General features: G+C 33.9%; 1 long non-coding RNA gene across 1 annotated transcript; it reads left to right on the top strand.

Annotated features, from left to right (window-relative positions):
• Window positions 1-610: 610 nt before the first annotated feature.
• Window positions 611-13,255, top strand: LOC149775215 (uncharacterized). Its single transcript, XR_016416519.1, has 5 exons — window positions 611-786; window positions 2,432-2,497; window positions 9,765-9,849; window positions 11,364-11,441; window positions 12,488-13,255. It is a non-coding gene; the product is annotated as an uncharacterized LOC149775215 (long non-coding RNA).
• Window positions 13,256-15,139: the final 1,884 nt, after the last annotated feature.

Raw genomic sequence — 15,139 nt, 5'->3', positions numbered from 1 at the left:
TCTGATATAGAATTTATAATTTAGGCTGATATAGAATTTATAATTTAGTCTGATATAGAATTTATAATTTAGTCTGATATAGAATTTATAATTTAGGCTGATATAGAATTTATAATTTAGTCTGATATAGAATTTATAATTTAGTCTGATATAGAATTTATAATTTAGGCTGATATAGAATTTATAATTTAGTCTGATATAGAATTTATAATTTAGGCTGATATAGAATTTATAATTTAGTCTGATATAGAATTTATAATTTAGGCTGATATAGAATTTATAATTTAGTCTGATATAGAATTTATAATTTAGTCTGATATAGAATTTATAATTTAGTCTGATATAGAATTTATAATTTAGTCTGATATAGAATTTATAATTTAGTCTGATATAGAATTTATAATTTAGTCTGATATAGAATTTATAATTTAGTCTGATATAGAATTTACAATTTAGGCTGATATAGAATTTATAATTTAGTCTGATATAGAATTTATAATTTAGTCTGATATAGAATTTATAATTTAGTCTGATGAGATCGCTCACATGCGAAATCGTTGGAACCAATAGTATACTAGTATTCAGTAAAATATTTGTAAGATTCACTCTCATTGGTTGTTTCTCGAAATGCTGCAGGATGCTGAATCTTTAGTACTGAAGAGTACAAAAATGTATAAAAGTCATGGCGGGCAAGATGTTTAGTATTTTTCGTAGACCTAGTAATTCACCTAGACTGCGTTGTTTTATAGCCGAAATTGTTATACAAGAGACTTTAAATGCATCGAGGTAGGTAGATTTATATTATATTTATAGTATTCGCATATCCTCCCGTTTGTTTGTAAGCCCTCTGTCTATTTCTGATTTTTAGAATAGTCTATTTCAGTAGTAGCCTTAGTTCTACCTGTAAGACCCGACGCTGATATAGTAGCCTCGTCCTACATGTAAGACCTCGACACTGATATTTATGTTGTGGGCACCATATCACTAAAACAAAAATAATATGTGCTATGTCTTACATTGTAGGACTAAGTAGAAGCAGTGCCATCTGCATCCAATATGTGCAATGTTTTTTTCTAATATTTCAAGAACAATTTGAACAAATAAATAGAAGGAATTCTTGTATACACGTGTTCAAAGAGATGTAAATCCCAAATTTATGGAATTACTGAGAGTTTGAAAGACAGTAATTTCAATCATAACTGTGTTTGAAAACAAGCTGGCCCAAGCAAAAATGGCGACCATGTTGCTAAAGAAGCTCCCTTTTGATTAAAAAAGTCAGCAGTGTTGGAGACCCACCTGGAGGCAATCAGTTTAGAACTCATAAATCAGTGAATGCAATGGCTAAGTTTTGTGCATTTTTGATATCTTTTATTCTTTCTGTTTTTCAAATCAGTACGGTGGTACAATCAAAGGGTATGGTGTGAGAATACTTTAGTAGTTCATAACCAATCAGCAGCATAACAGGCAGTCATTTGTATAATGTAATGTGCAGGTCAGGGTTATTGTTGCTTACAATTTACTCTTCAAATTATTTATTTATTATTATATAGTACATTTAATATTTACAGGAAAATTTAGTCTCGGGCTCTGCTCCGTTTTGAGAGAGCATGCCACTAGCTTCCCATCCGTCCGTGGTTTTTCCCAGTGGTTTTCCAGGTTCTTCCTCCACCAGATATATTTACTGTTGTGTAGCATGAAAAATGGCCTTAAGCTAATCATAACAGTGTAAGACATCAACCCTGATATTTATGTTTTGGGGATTTAGGTTTTACTGAGTAAATAACGGTATGTGTAGTGAGTTCCAATGTTGACTAACATCAGAACAAGAAGTCAAATTGTCAGGAATATCTCACACTCTTGGCAGCCTGTCTCCACATTTTTCTACAAATTAAAGTAATAAAGTTTATCAGACTTTACTAACTCTGATGTCTTTTTTCTAATTCAAATTCTCACATAAGACATGATTTCAAGTTCGTTGGCCTACATTTCAGTTGGCAGTAATGCAACGGAAGTCAGAAATGCCAAAATTGGTTAAAAGGATGAGAAGTATCTTGAATGAAATGAAGCTATCTAAGCACTTTCTTAAGTATTAATATATTTTTTATTCTTTTCATTAGCTAAGTATACTTCAACTTTATCTGATTTCAGCATTCCCAAAATGAAGTACATACTGTACGTACAGCAAGAGTAGTATATGTCTAAATACTGTGTTCTCAACACATTGAACAATTTGTCTCCAAAACATTAGTCAGTTTGATTGTGTAAAATATACAGATTCACTGCTTGTCTATAAATCTGCAGTAGCATGGAATAAATTGATACAAGTTGTACTCTTTAGATTAACCAGCCATGCTGTAAGAGTAGAGTGTATGACTTAAAATTTGTATGAAGTTGTTCTGGTGGCAAAATTAAATTATTTTTGTATTTTCAGCACTGTATACCTCAATTTTGCTTGAGACGACCTGTCAGAGAAACCACCTGGTGTCACAGCAGATAGGTAAGTACCACACCCAGACAGGAATACAGAGCTGAAACAACAATGACCACAAACCATAGTAGGAGGTATAGCGTGACCACTCTTTTTATTGTATGCATAATGACGCATTAGAATTTTATTTTACATGTATCAGTTAGTTGCTACCATGGGTAAAAAGTTGATTGCATAATCATTGACCTAGTAGTAAACTGAACACCCATTTGTTTCCAACCTATCAATTTTGGCCATTATTTCTTTTTAATTTTGGTTACAATTATTCACAATGCTACTTTTAACCGATGTGATGATAGAGATTTTGTGATTTAGGGTTTTGTTAGCTTAGCCACCAATATTTTGTTTTCATTATTTGAAAATATGTTTAAAAATTTCTGAGAACATAAAAGTTATTTTAAGATCTTTTAAAGCCCACATTACCCATCCATTGATAATTGTTAAGTTTGGAAACAATTTATTATCCATTAGTTGTTTTTTTATCTTTAGATTCATTACAAATCAGATACAGAGATACTTCCAGGGCATCAATCATGCAAAATTTGTATGAATTTCCCAAATATTGATGCACAGGAACTCCAACAATTTAAAGTCACACATAGGAAAATGTACTCTGCACTGTAAACAGTTTTTATTTAAAGTACTTCGGGTAAGTCACACCAGTAGAGGTATCATCATGTTTTTTGCAACATAAGTCTTTTTTCAGGTAGACAACTGTTTACATCTGGATTCTTCAACTTGACATCAATGGTTCTTAAACTAGATTTTATTGGCACATTGTGCCCTGTAGCAAGCATTATGTCATAGTATAAGCCATGTAAAAAGGAAGTTTTACAAGTGCATGTTAAAAATACAGCCTACCCAGAAAAAACAAAAAGGCTAATTCCCTGCTTGGTTCATCTTCTTTTGTTCCGCAAATACTGGCCGCTGACACTGATGAAGACAATGATTTCTGTTATTATGAAATATATCTGATTACTGGAGCTGGGAAAATTTTAATGGAGATACTAGTGACTGATTGGTGTTAAATACGCGTCTGATGTACACTCTGAATGGACAAAATAGTTTTTCCAGTCCCCCCCCCCTTGAGCAGTAAATCAAAATTTAATGTAAAGCAGACATGATACAAAACCTAATTAAATTTCATACAATTTAAAATTAGAGTGCACTTTTCATTTCTTTTCTCAAACAATTTAGCCCTGCTGGATCATGTGCTTCAAAACTATACAGCCTTTAAGGGTTAAGATCTGTTGAATAAATAAAACTAACAAATGATAATAAGAAGTACAGTTATTTATTTGGTCAAAACACCTCTGTCGGAGCAAGCAAGCTATGGCATTTATGGACCTTAAACCCTAATACAGCAGTAAAGAACAGATAAGAAATCTGTCAGTAGTGTGTGTGTGTGATTTGGATTTTTAATGTAGCTTTAAAAAAAATTGAGTCATATTGCTATGATGCCTGCAGTGTGGCTGTTTATAGTGATGGCCTGCAATTGGGCATCATGCTGCAGACATGTAACATAATGTCCTAGCCAGTCACATTAACCTGACACCAGGCCAGCCAGTCCTAAAAATAACATCTTAATGTTGAGCGCCAAGTGAGGCAGCTGTTAGTACCATTTTTGAAAGAATTTGGTATGACTCAGCCGAAGTTTTAACCTGCGACCTCCCACATCCATGGTGATGCTATAACCACTTAGGCCAACCAGAGCAGTCTAATCATAGTATTCAGTAAAGCACTAATTTGAGAAAGTGAAACTTTGGCACAGCTTAAGTTTGTTAAAAATTCAGTTTTGGAGCAGAAGTATCAAAAAGATAAAAGATAATACCTTTGAGCACTAGGAAATTGTACTTAACTACCATAAAGAACCATTGTCTGACTGTATGCTTCTTTAGACATCATACTATGAAAGGAAGGTTCACAGAGAGGAGTTTCAAAACACAAGTTATCTGGCCAAAATAAGGAGTTAATCAATTGGTAATTAAATATTAAGCATAATCATTGTCAGAAATGGAAAATCACATATTCTGAGAGCTACATAAAAAATGGAATATGTGTTATTTTGAAAAATTATCTTTGTTCCTTTAAATATTTATAATTTTAAAAGATGAAGTTCCCTAAAATTATATAATCAATGTACCATTAAAAAATTTGTTGTGAATAATTAGATATTTGATACGTGGAGTAACTTAGTCTTTAAACATGCCACAGTTTGTATGCAACATGTCATTTTCAGTTAAACAGCTTATTTCTTTTTCATTTTTCAGTTACTTTGTTTCAAACAGTGATAAAATTGATATAGTGAAGGTTTCTTTTTTACTACATTTTCAGATGCAGATGTCATCATTGCTTGAATATATGTTATGTATAAAGACTGGCATTCTCAATTTTTTTTTTGCCTATAGACTATAATGAATGATTAGTTTTATTGTAGAGACTATAGAATATAATTTTATTTTTTTGTGCATTATCAGATTTGATATGAGGACTTTTAATTTTTATTTGAGATCCCACCAACTTGTTGTGCTGCCTGTTCAGATAGAAGTTACATTATGATGAAGTAAACAATATTTTCCCAAATTTGAATTAAGAATATGCGATTTCATTGTGACTTTAAATTTTAAAAAAGCTGTCAACATTGTGTGAGGTTTTTATACTTATTGATTATGGAATTTTATATTGTTACAGGAGACATGACCTTTAATGAGATTTTAAAAATAATTTTGGGTTAAGAATATCAGAGCATTATTATCTTTATTGTTAAGACTCTTTTTCTTCATAATGGGTTTATGATTTTGATTTCAAGTCCATACTCGTATGCTTTGACTGAATTGTATTTTGATTGCGTTTTAACAGCCATTTAACACATTCCATATTATATGGACCATTTTGCAAGAGAGGATAAGGAGGAATCTGGGACTTCCTTATTTTTAATAAACATTTTCTATATTAAAATGAAGTTAATAACAGTAAATTTGTCATATACTAGGTTGGAATTAAGAAGGTATATTAAGATATACTGTTTTTATTAACTTCAAAGAAGAACCAAATTTTAATGCTTTATAGTCTCATGTAGCAAATATAATAATAATAATGAAATAATGAGGACTTTGTATAGCGCTTAATCTTTAGAAGCTGTAAGCGCTTTACAACATTAGACAACACCTATAAGATAAAAAAACATATATAATGATATAATTACAAAACAAACGCTACGAAATTAGAAAACATAACAAACATGCTGAGAATATTTAAGGTAGGAAACATTAGGTCTTTAAGTTTGTTCTTGCAGTCGAAATAAGTGAGTTTTTAGAGCACTCTTCAATGGGATCACTGTGTCTTTGTGTCTGAGTTCAATGGGCAATTCATAACACAGTGCTGGGTCCTGGTATGCAAAAGAACAATGTCCATATGACTTTGTTTTCATAGTGGCAATAATGAGTATATGATTGTCAGAAGAGGAGCGTAAGTATCTTGCTGGTGTGCACATATGGGTGAGGTCGGATAGGTATGTTGGACTATAGTCCAACAGTGAAACATTGCACAGAGAACAAATTTTGTGTTTGATTCTGGATGGAATGGATAGCCAGTGTAGGGTACAGAGCAGTGGGGAGGTGTGCTCTGATCGTGGTACTGTAAGTATGATCCAAGCAGCTGTGTTTTGAAGTTTCTGGAGTAGATACTGAGATGAACCAGACAGAATTGATTTGCAATAGTCCAGTCTTGAAAGTACTAATGAACACACAAGTGTTTTAGTGGCATCAACTGAAAGATATTTGAGAATGGAGCTGATGCGTCTCAGCTCAAGATATGCAGCCTTGCATATGTTCATGACATGTTGGTGCAACGTGAGAGTACTGTCCAGAGTAACACCTAGGTTTCGTACTGATTGTATGAATTTAATTTTGGTGTTGCTGATACTTGTTTGAGGTAAAGGATGTGAATGAGAAAGTCTTTTTGTTGTGATTAGAATGGCCTCAGTTTTATCATCATTCATCTGCAGCTTGTTACATGTCATCCATGATTTCACAACTTAAATGCACCTCTCTACACCTTGGATGATAGCATCAACTTCAGTTGGGTGGCTAGATTTGTATATTTGGGTGTCATCAAAAAACAATTGGTTGTTGTTGTTGTTGTTGTGGGGTTTAACACCATTTTCAGCACGCGATAGGCTATGCATGGCGGCCAGTATTAATGGTGGAGGAAGAACCCGGGAAAACGCCGGAAAGAACCACCGACCCACGAGAAGCTACTGGCAAGCTTTCTCACATACCCACATTGGCTGAATCCTAGACTCGAACCGCCGCAGACAGAGGTGAGATGGCAGTGATCCGTAACGAAGAGCGCTTTAGACCACTCGGCAAAAACAATTGGTGAGACACTGGATGATGATCTATGACACTTGAGAGCGGCTGAGTGTATAGAATGAAGAGAACAGGTCCAAGAACAGACCCCTGTGGAACACAATATAGATCAACTGGGCTAGAGTATATTCAATTTGTAGACACAATATATGTCCTGTTGACCAAATAGGACTTGAGCCACAGTAAGGCTGTATCATGAATGCCAAATACATACTGGAGACGGTGAAGTAATATATCATGGTCTATTATGTCAATTGCGGCAGACAAATCAAGGAGGGTGAGGACTGTAATCTTTCCACTATCCCAAGCAGATAGAATGTCATTAACTACTTTTAGAAGAGTAATTTCAGTTCTGTGGCAAGGGCAATAAGCAGATTGTACATTACTGAAAAGACTATTTGAATTCAGATGAGATACAAGCTGGGGTAGAACAACCTCTTCTAAGATTTTTTATATGAATTTGAGATTACAAACTGGCGGTAGTACTTTAAATCGTTATGGTCTAGTGTTGGTTTCTTCAGCAGAGGCTTTACAATGGCAGTTTTGAAAAATGAATCTTTTGCTTCATCTCAAGTTAATATCAGACATTACTTGTTTTCATTGATATTTGTGTTATGAATCATTCATGCTTTGGGCTAATACAAGATGTAATATTTGTTCTGGCAAACCATAATACCTGCAGAAGGAACAAAAATTGGGACTTACTATTTCTGTGTTTCCACCTATTGAAATGATAACTTGCTACAATCACTTGAACTTATTTCCCTAGCTACTAGGGAATCTTTGTATTTCTGAAGAAACAAAAAAAATGCCAGAATATGTAACTATATTTTGACTAACCTGACCATTATTCATCTTCGTTGTGACTTAAACTAGGCTTGAAACAATCATATCTTGCATAAATTCAAATATTTAAAAGCCATTTTCATCCATTAAGCACATCAACTTGACAACAACAAAATATGGTTCACTTATTTTTATGTAGGATAATCAAAGACATCATTTCAAGCCCTTTCGGCTTGATGCATAAATTTTCATTTCATTGTAGGGAGAGTTATTGTTTGCCAGTAATATCCTACACATTATGTTTTGTTAACTTGTAGTAGTGTGAAATTTATAATTTTATTGGTGAACTTAAAGCTTGGTTTGACAAATCTCCAATTAATAACGAAATACAACATTCACCCAGTGAGGCAAATACTAAATTTTTTATTTGACTAGAATAAAGTTTTACTCTACCAGTTATGATACGAATATAAAAATTAACATTAATGACCTGAAATCAGTCATATGAAGGATTGTTAATGGAATATATTCTATTACCCTTCTGACAACAGTTACATGTAATTAAATTTAGACCAGTCTGCTCACCGTCTTGTAAACATTTATTAGTACCGAAGAGTGAAAACTTGTACGAGTTTGATAAAAACAAATGGAAAACAAACTTAGTGTAGAATGTATGAACTTTTAATGAATAAAGTGGGCAATGTTCTTGACATTAGAAACAATTATCAGCAGTGTTGCACTTTGAGGGAGGCCTGTGACACCCTCCCATCTCAAACAGCCAATGTTCCCCATATATTGATAATTATAGGGGCCAGAGATACATAAAATACCCCCCACCACCACCGAAAGCCCAACCAGCATGCGACACTTGGTCAGCACTGACTCTAAATTGATTTTGTCATAGAGTGGTTTGACAATCTCGACACCAGATATTTTTAACTCCCATTTATAAAAAGTTGGATTGTTTAATTTTAAGCCCCAAAAAGGTAAAGACCAAAAAACTTGCCAGTAGCTTCCCATGGATCAGTGGTTCTTGTCAGGTTCTTCCTCAGCAGTTATACTGGATGCTATGTAATACCTATTGTGTGCTGAAAAATGGCATTAAACCCCACAACAGCAACAACAATGACTTTGATTCATCTGATACTACAGTGATGGCATTCATCATGACATTATTGCAAGCTTGTTGATTTTTAAACCTGTACAATAATGCAATTCTCAAAATGAATAGGAGATAACTTTGCCAAACAGATTATTAAGAAATTCATCTGAACAATGTCAGTCTAAAATATCTCCCATTGCAGTAAACAATATGATTATGCCAGGCTGGATCAGGTCCATTGTTGGAGGAATGGGGTTGTTCCAAAATTTCCTTCAGGCCCTGACTTCTTTGCAAGGGCACCAAAGCTAAACTGTGTGTGTCTATTCACTCTAAGTGTGCATACTACCTAATAAACATGTGCAAGAATAAAATGATGGTCAAATTTAAAGTGACAAGTGACTGTACATTTGTGTGTGTATGTTTCTTTTTAAGCAGGAGTGGGTGCATGCCAGACACACCCCACACCCCCACACACACACCCTTCTGGCTATGATGATGCAAAGTGTTTATAATGCAAAACTCTGCAAAAACATATTGGACAAAGTACAGTTGTTCACATGCAAGTGATATGGGTTCCATTATTGAGTAGTGAAACAAGTTTGCTAACATTCTCTATGGAAAACTAACTTGCTGTCTTCAAGGCATGTCATGTATTTACATCAATACCTATTAATTTGTCTTGCAGTGTTTTACTTATAACTGAATAGTTTATAAACAAATCTTCCTATTTGCATTATTTGTTATTTACAGTAATTTAATGAAATCATGACAGTTAAATTAGCCTTAATGTTCTAGTGTCTTATATCCATAAATATTGTTGAAGTTTTTCATACCAAAATAGTTTGATTATTCCAATTTTAGCTTGACAAAAGTCTTAGGGTAGTGTATGAAATCTTTTTTTTTTTATCTTTATTGGCTTTGATTTCATTTTACTGATTATAATCTCATTATAGGTTTCACTGCTAATAAAAGCTATAAGCTTGTTTCAAAAGATCATGTTTTGTCTTTCTTATTACAGATTGTTGTACTGAATAAACTGGAAACTTCCCATGATAATGAAAAGATGAAGTCAATAAAGTGATGCAGATAACTAACCAATTATGGTAAATGCAAATAGATCTAATTATGTTACTAAAATAGGCATGATAATAAATGTAAGACTGAATAAAATGCCAATAGAATCTGGTTGATATACTGTACCTACTCAAAGATACAAAGAGCAGTCAGCAAGGAACAGTGATCTGAATATGGCAGATGCTGTAAACATTAACAAAATATTTGGTATTTATGTTAATTTTTTAATCAGCTGGTCTGATTATAATCTTCAAGTATTTGATCAGTTTGTCTGGCCATCCATCTGTTCATCTGCAACTACATTTCATCTTAATCCACTGTGTAGAAATTGAAACTGTATGAAAATGATATACAATATAGCGATTCTTGACCAAACTGTATATAAAAATATACTGAGTTTTATATGGCAAGCGATGAAAGTAATTCTATTTCAGTTTGTAAAGTAATTTATTACTTGTCTTTTCTTCCTTACAGCAATTTTTCAGTTTCATAAATGTTTTATACAATTTTTACGCTCAGCTTGTTACATAATTCCTGTTAGCACAATCACCCCACCCCCACAGGTAAAAATAAGGTTAACAATTGGATTTGCATACATAGATGACATTTTTGGATTGTCCTGCCAGTATCGCAGTGTTTTAAATGTTTAAAATGTTCATCAAATATTACATTGTATCTGTTTTTCAATGGGGCTATCGTGTTTTATAAACACATCTCTTTGTTCTTGTTATTTCTATTCCATCTTATGATTATTTAAATATAAGTAAATGTAAACTTTGTCTAGCTAAGACTTTAATATGAACAATATAATATTTTTAAAAAAATTATATATCTAAAAGTTTTGTAATTAAGCTTTTCTTTTGCATTATATTTTTTCGTATAATGTATGCAATAGTAGATTGCAAATATGCAATTTTTACCTTTTATAGGCTTCTTTATAACATAACAAATACATGCTGTCCCAATTTTGTCCTTCAGATGTGTTGATTGTATTTCACTGTATGCAAGAAACAATCTTCTTGTTTTATCTTTGCAGCCTGAGTGAGTAAAGAATGTATTATTGCGGGCTGTCCATTTAGTACATGCGCATGGAGGGTGGATGTGGATGTGTCTACTGATGATGTATGTACACATATGAAAGGGGGTGGTGGGGGTGAAACCTCAATAATAATTTGTCTAATACGTAACCTGTTTGTCTGGGTTCAGTCGGCATTTGAATTTTATTGGACACTAGATCAACTTTTTAAAGTTACGCAGCTTATTTCTTTGGTGCAGCAAGACATTCTACGGCGGTGATATATCTGTGTTATTAAACACATTAATATTATTAATCCTTGATCATTTCTGAGTATTAAATATGGGCCATTCTTTAGAATTCTGGGTGTGTGTGCATCAAGCATACGTACACAGGGGTGAGATGTAAAAAAGCATGTGTGGGGGGGTCAAGCTTTGCCATATTTTTGTGTATGTATTAAATGGATGGCCACTTGACAGTTAAAGTGGTATACTATCTAATTTAGTATGTTTCCTTTGTCAATTTTAGGTCCATTGCCCAGCGGATCTTGTGATCTGTGCTCTGACCAGTGAAAGCATGTGAATTTGCTAAAGTCACCCAAATTGTGTAGGTATTTCTCATATGGGTCTCCAGATTTGATTGTGCTTTATAAAGTTTTGAAACATAAGAAAGATGGAAGAGAAGAGATCGAAATTACCACTTTTAACTTGCAAACACTGACATTTGCATATATGATTAGCAGCATATTTTATACCTAGATATTATGTGAAATTCTATGCTAAATCATAATATTGTAAAATCATCACAATTTTTCAGTTGCTTTAAAATCAACTTAATTTTCAAGAAAAAGTAAGTGAATAATTGATATCATGTATGTGCATTTCTAGCATGTAATATTTTCCTCATTTTATTTTCCCTCACAAAATTCTCTAAAATGTTATACTTGTTAAAATTATTCTCAGTTTAGTTTTTATGACAGTTTGGAAATCATGTATTTCTATGTTTATGTGGTAAAAATGGAAAAACCTGTCCATCATTCATCTGCTAAACAACCAGAAAAATGAAAACAAAACATAGCGCACTGCATCCACACAGAGTTTAAAATTTTTAAGGATAACACCAAATCTGTCAAAAAGTATAGATACTTAAATTCAACATATGAAACTTTGAACAACTTCTTTTAAAAAATCACTGAATATATTTTCATAAATTTATCAGAAAGTATCAAGGCATTATGCTGATCCACTCTCCTTATATCACGACTTTTACTCCACATAGAAAAATTGGTAAGCAACTCTCTCACAAACATCTGTGCAACAAAAATTTCACATTAAGCACGAGTGTATTAAGTACTTTATAAATTTTTCAAATGAATTTAATTAATCATCAGATTTGGCCGTCAGTACTCAAAGGGATAATCTTTAAAATGACTTAAAATGGCAGGGATCTTTGCATAATATCTAGCTTTGAGGGACTTCCCATAATAGATTTCAGCATAATAAAAGTTTGCTTGTAAGAATGATGTCATCCATTTATAAAAGTGGTTGATGACATTTCCATGTTAGTGTGTCTGTTTTATTCTGTAGTAAAATCCACATGAGATGGAACAAATTACAGAATTATCACATGAATTATTTCTTACTTTTTTGCAGAACCTCTCTTGAGAAGATCCTAGATACTTTGACAAGTGAACAGTGCTGCAGTAACCAGTTTCCAAGAAGGAAATAACTGTGAACAATATAGACAGAAAAGAACATCATACATGATTTCATACAGATGTTCACGGGGCCCCGAGTGGCCGAGTGGTCTAAAGCGCTGTCCGTTACGGACCACTGCCATCTCACCTCTGTCTGCGTGGGTTCGAGTCTCGGATTCAGCCAGTGTGGGTATGTGAGAAAGCTTGCCAGTAGCTTCTCGTGGGTCGGTGGTTCTTTCCGGGGTTTTCCCGGGTTCTTCCTCAACCATTAATACTGGCCGCCATATATGGCCTATCGTGTGCTGAAAAATGGCGTTAAACCCTACAACAACAACAACAACAGATGTTCACCTGAAATAAGCTTTGCAGTCCTCGCTGATTGACATGTGTAAAAAATACTACAATTTAATTCATTTGAGCTTTAATATATAATGAGATCAAAACAAAGCATCATCACATTGTTACATCTTAAATGTTGCCAGCATGACAGTCTCGTTGGAGCATCGGTGGTTATTCTATTGGTTATTTGCAGCATAATTGACGATAGAAGCCAAATGATCATTTGGAGTAATAACTACCCATTGTGTATTTAATGATTCTATAAGCTTAAGCTCATAAGCTTCTAATGAGATAATATTGGACGTGATTACAGCAGATTGTACACCATTTTAAATGTTTTGAGACATCAGCTATCATTCTTCAATAAATGTTTCATTTTGAGAAAGTTAAGTCTCTATTGTGCTTTTGTCTCACTTGCTCATACTATTGAAAATAACATGATTAATTGTTATTGTGCATTAGCTGAAAGATGAGAAAAAAATTCTGTAATGGAACAACATCCAGCTTTCTGTTACCATTTTTTAAAATTTTTTTGTTCCACCTTAAGTCAGACATTCATTAAAGTTAAGCTTGTATGCTTCTCTGATTCAGAAAGAAATGTTTCTGTGAGAATCACACAGAATTTACCTCTCTCCTAGTGTCTGCTATTAAAGGGCATGGTGATTTTTATTATATTTTTGTCAGCAATATAAAATTTTAATTCAATGCATAATTCCCCCAAAGTGTTTCTCAGAGGTTTTAGAATAATGTATTTTTTGTGGTAGTAACTTGTAACATTATAACCATTTATTGTAATAACAGTCAATTTTAGTGACCTAAATGTCACTGACTACTAGAGCAACAGTCATAAGGTTCATACTAGGGTTATCCTACCATTTTAGTGTCGCTCACTAGTCTGGCCTCATGGTAGGGTTATCCTACCATTTTAGTGTTGCTATCTAGTCTGGGTTCATGTTAGGGTTGGCTTACCATTTTAGTGTCGTTCACTAGTCATGGTTCATGGTAGGGTTATCCTACCATTTTAGTGGTGCTATCTAGTCTGGGTTCATGTTAGGGTTGGCTTACCATTTTAGTGTTGCTCACTAGTCATGGTTCTTGGTAGGGTTATCCTACCATTTTAGTGGTGCTATCTAGTCTGGGTTCATGTTAGGGTTGGCTTACCATTTTAGTGTTGCTCACTAGTCTGGCTTCATGGTAGGGTTATCCTACCATTTTAGTGTCGCTATCTAGTCTGGGTTCATGTTAGGGTTGGCTTACCATTTTAGTGTCGTTCACTAGTCATGGTTCATGGTAGGGTTATCCTACCATTTTAGTGGTGCTATCTAGTCTGGGTTCATGTTAGGGTTGGCTTACCATTTTAGTGTTGCTCACTAGTCATGGTTCTTGGTAGGGTTATCCTACCATTTTAGTGTCGCTCACTAGTCATGGTTGATGGTTGGGTTATCCTACCATTTTAGTGTCGCTCACTAATCAGGGTTCATGTTAGGGTTATCTTACCATTTTAGTGTGGCTCACTAGTCTGGGTTCATGTTAGGGTTATCTTACCATTTTAGTGTCTTTAGTGCCCCTCACTAGTCAGGGTTCATGTTAGGATCATAGGAATATCAAACAGTACTCTGCTTCCTTACATTAAGAAGGTAACCATGACTGCATGGGTACCTCATTGACATTTTAGTTATAAATATTGATTGATTCATTGATTGAAAGAAGCGAGTGTAAAGATGTAGTCATTCAAAAGTCATAAAAGATTATACACTCAACAAATACTGCAAATATGGTTTAAGTGCAACGACCCACTTATAAATGTGTAAAAGATCTTGATGGTTTCATGGGAGCAAGTAGTGAGTTATCGTTACTACCTAGGTGCCACCACTGCTACTGGTCAAATAATCGGATTACATCTGTACTTTACCTTCAATAGATAAACAAATCACTTCCTAGATTGAATTTTGAGGTTAAAATTTCTTTAAATGTTGGGTACTTCTATGGCACTGAAAGCGGTGAACAAAATTTAATCCCCAGACATCTACGTACATGTGACTTACACAATGAGTTTTATTTACAAAACCATCTGAAGACGCAGCCAGAAATGGAAACTCTTAGGAAGCTACAAGTCCATGTGGCTGTACTGAATTCCCAAAGTCCTCCATGTAGATCTGGACAGTGACTGTTGCCTGACATTTGTGACAACATTTGATGTTTTGGCTAACTTAGCACTATCTGATTTGACCTTGCCTTACATGTTCACCCGAACACTTCATAGTTTGAA

The sequence above is a fragment of the Sinohyriopsis cumingii genome, chromosome 19, assembly GCF_028554795.1.
Source record: "Sinohyriopsis cumingii isolate HCF-2022 chromosome 19, ASM2855479v2, whole genome shotgun sequence".
Lineage (NCBI taxonomy): Eukaryota > Metazoa > Mollusca > Bivalvia > Unionida > Unionidae > Sinohyriopsis > Sinohyriopsis cumingii.
This window is presented reverse-complemented; position numbering and strand designations above follow the sequence as displayed.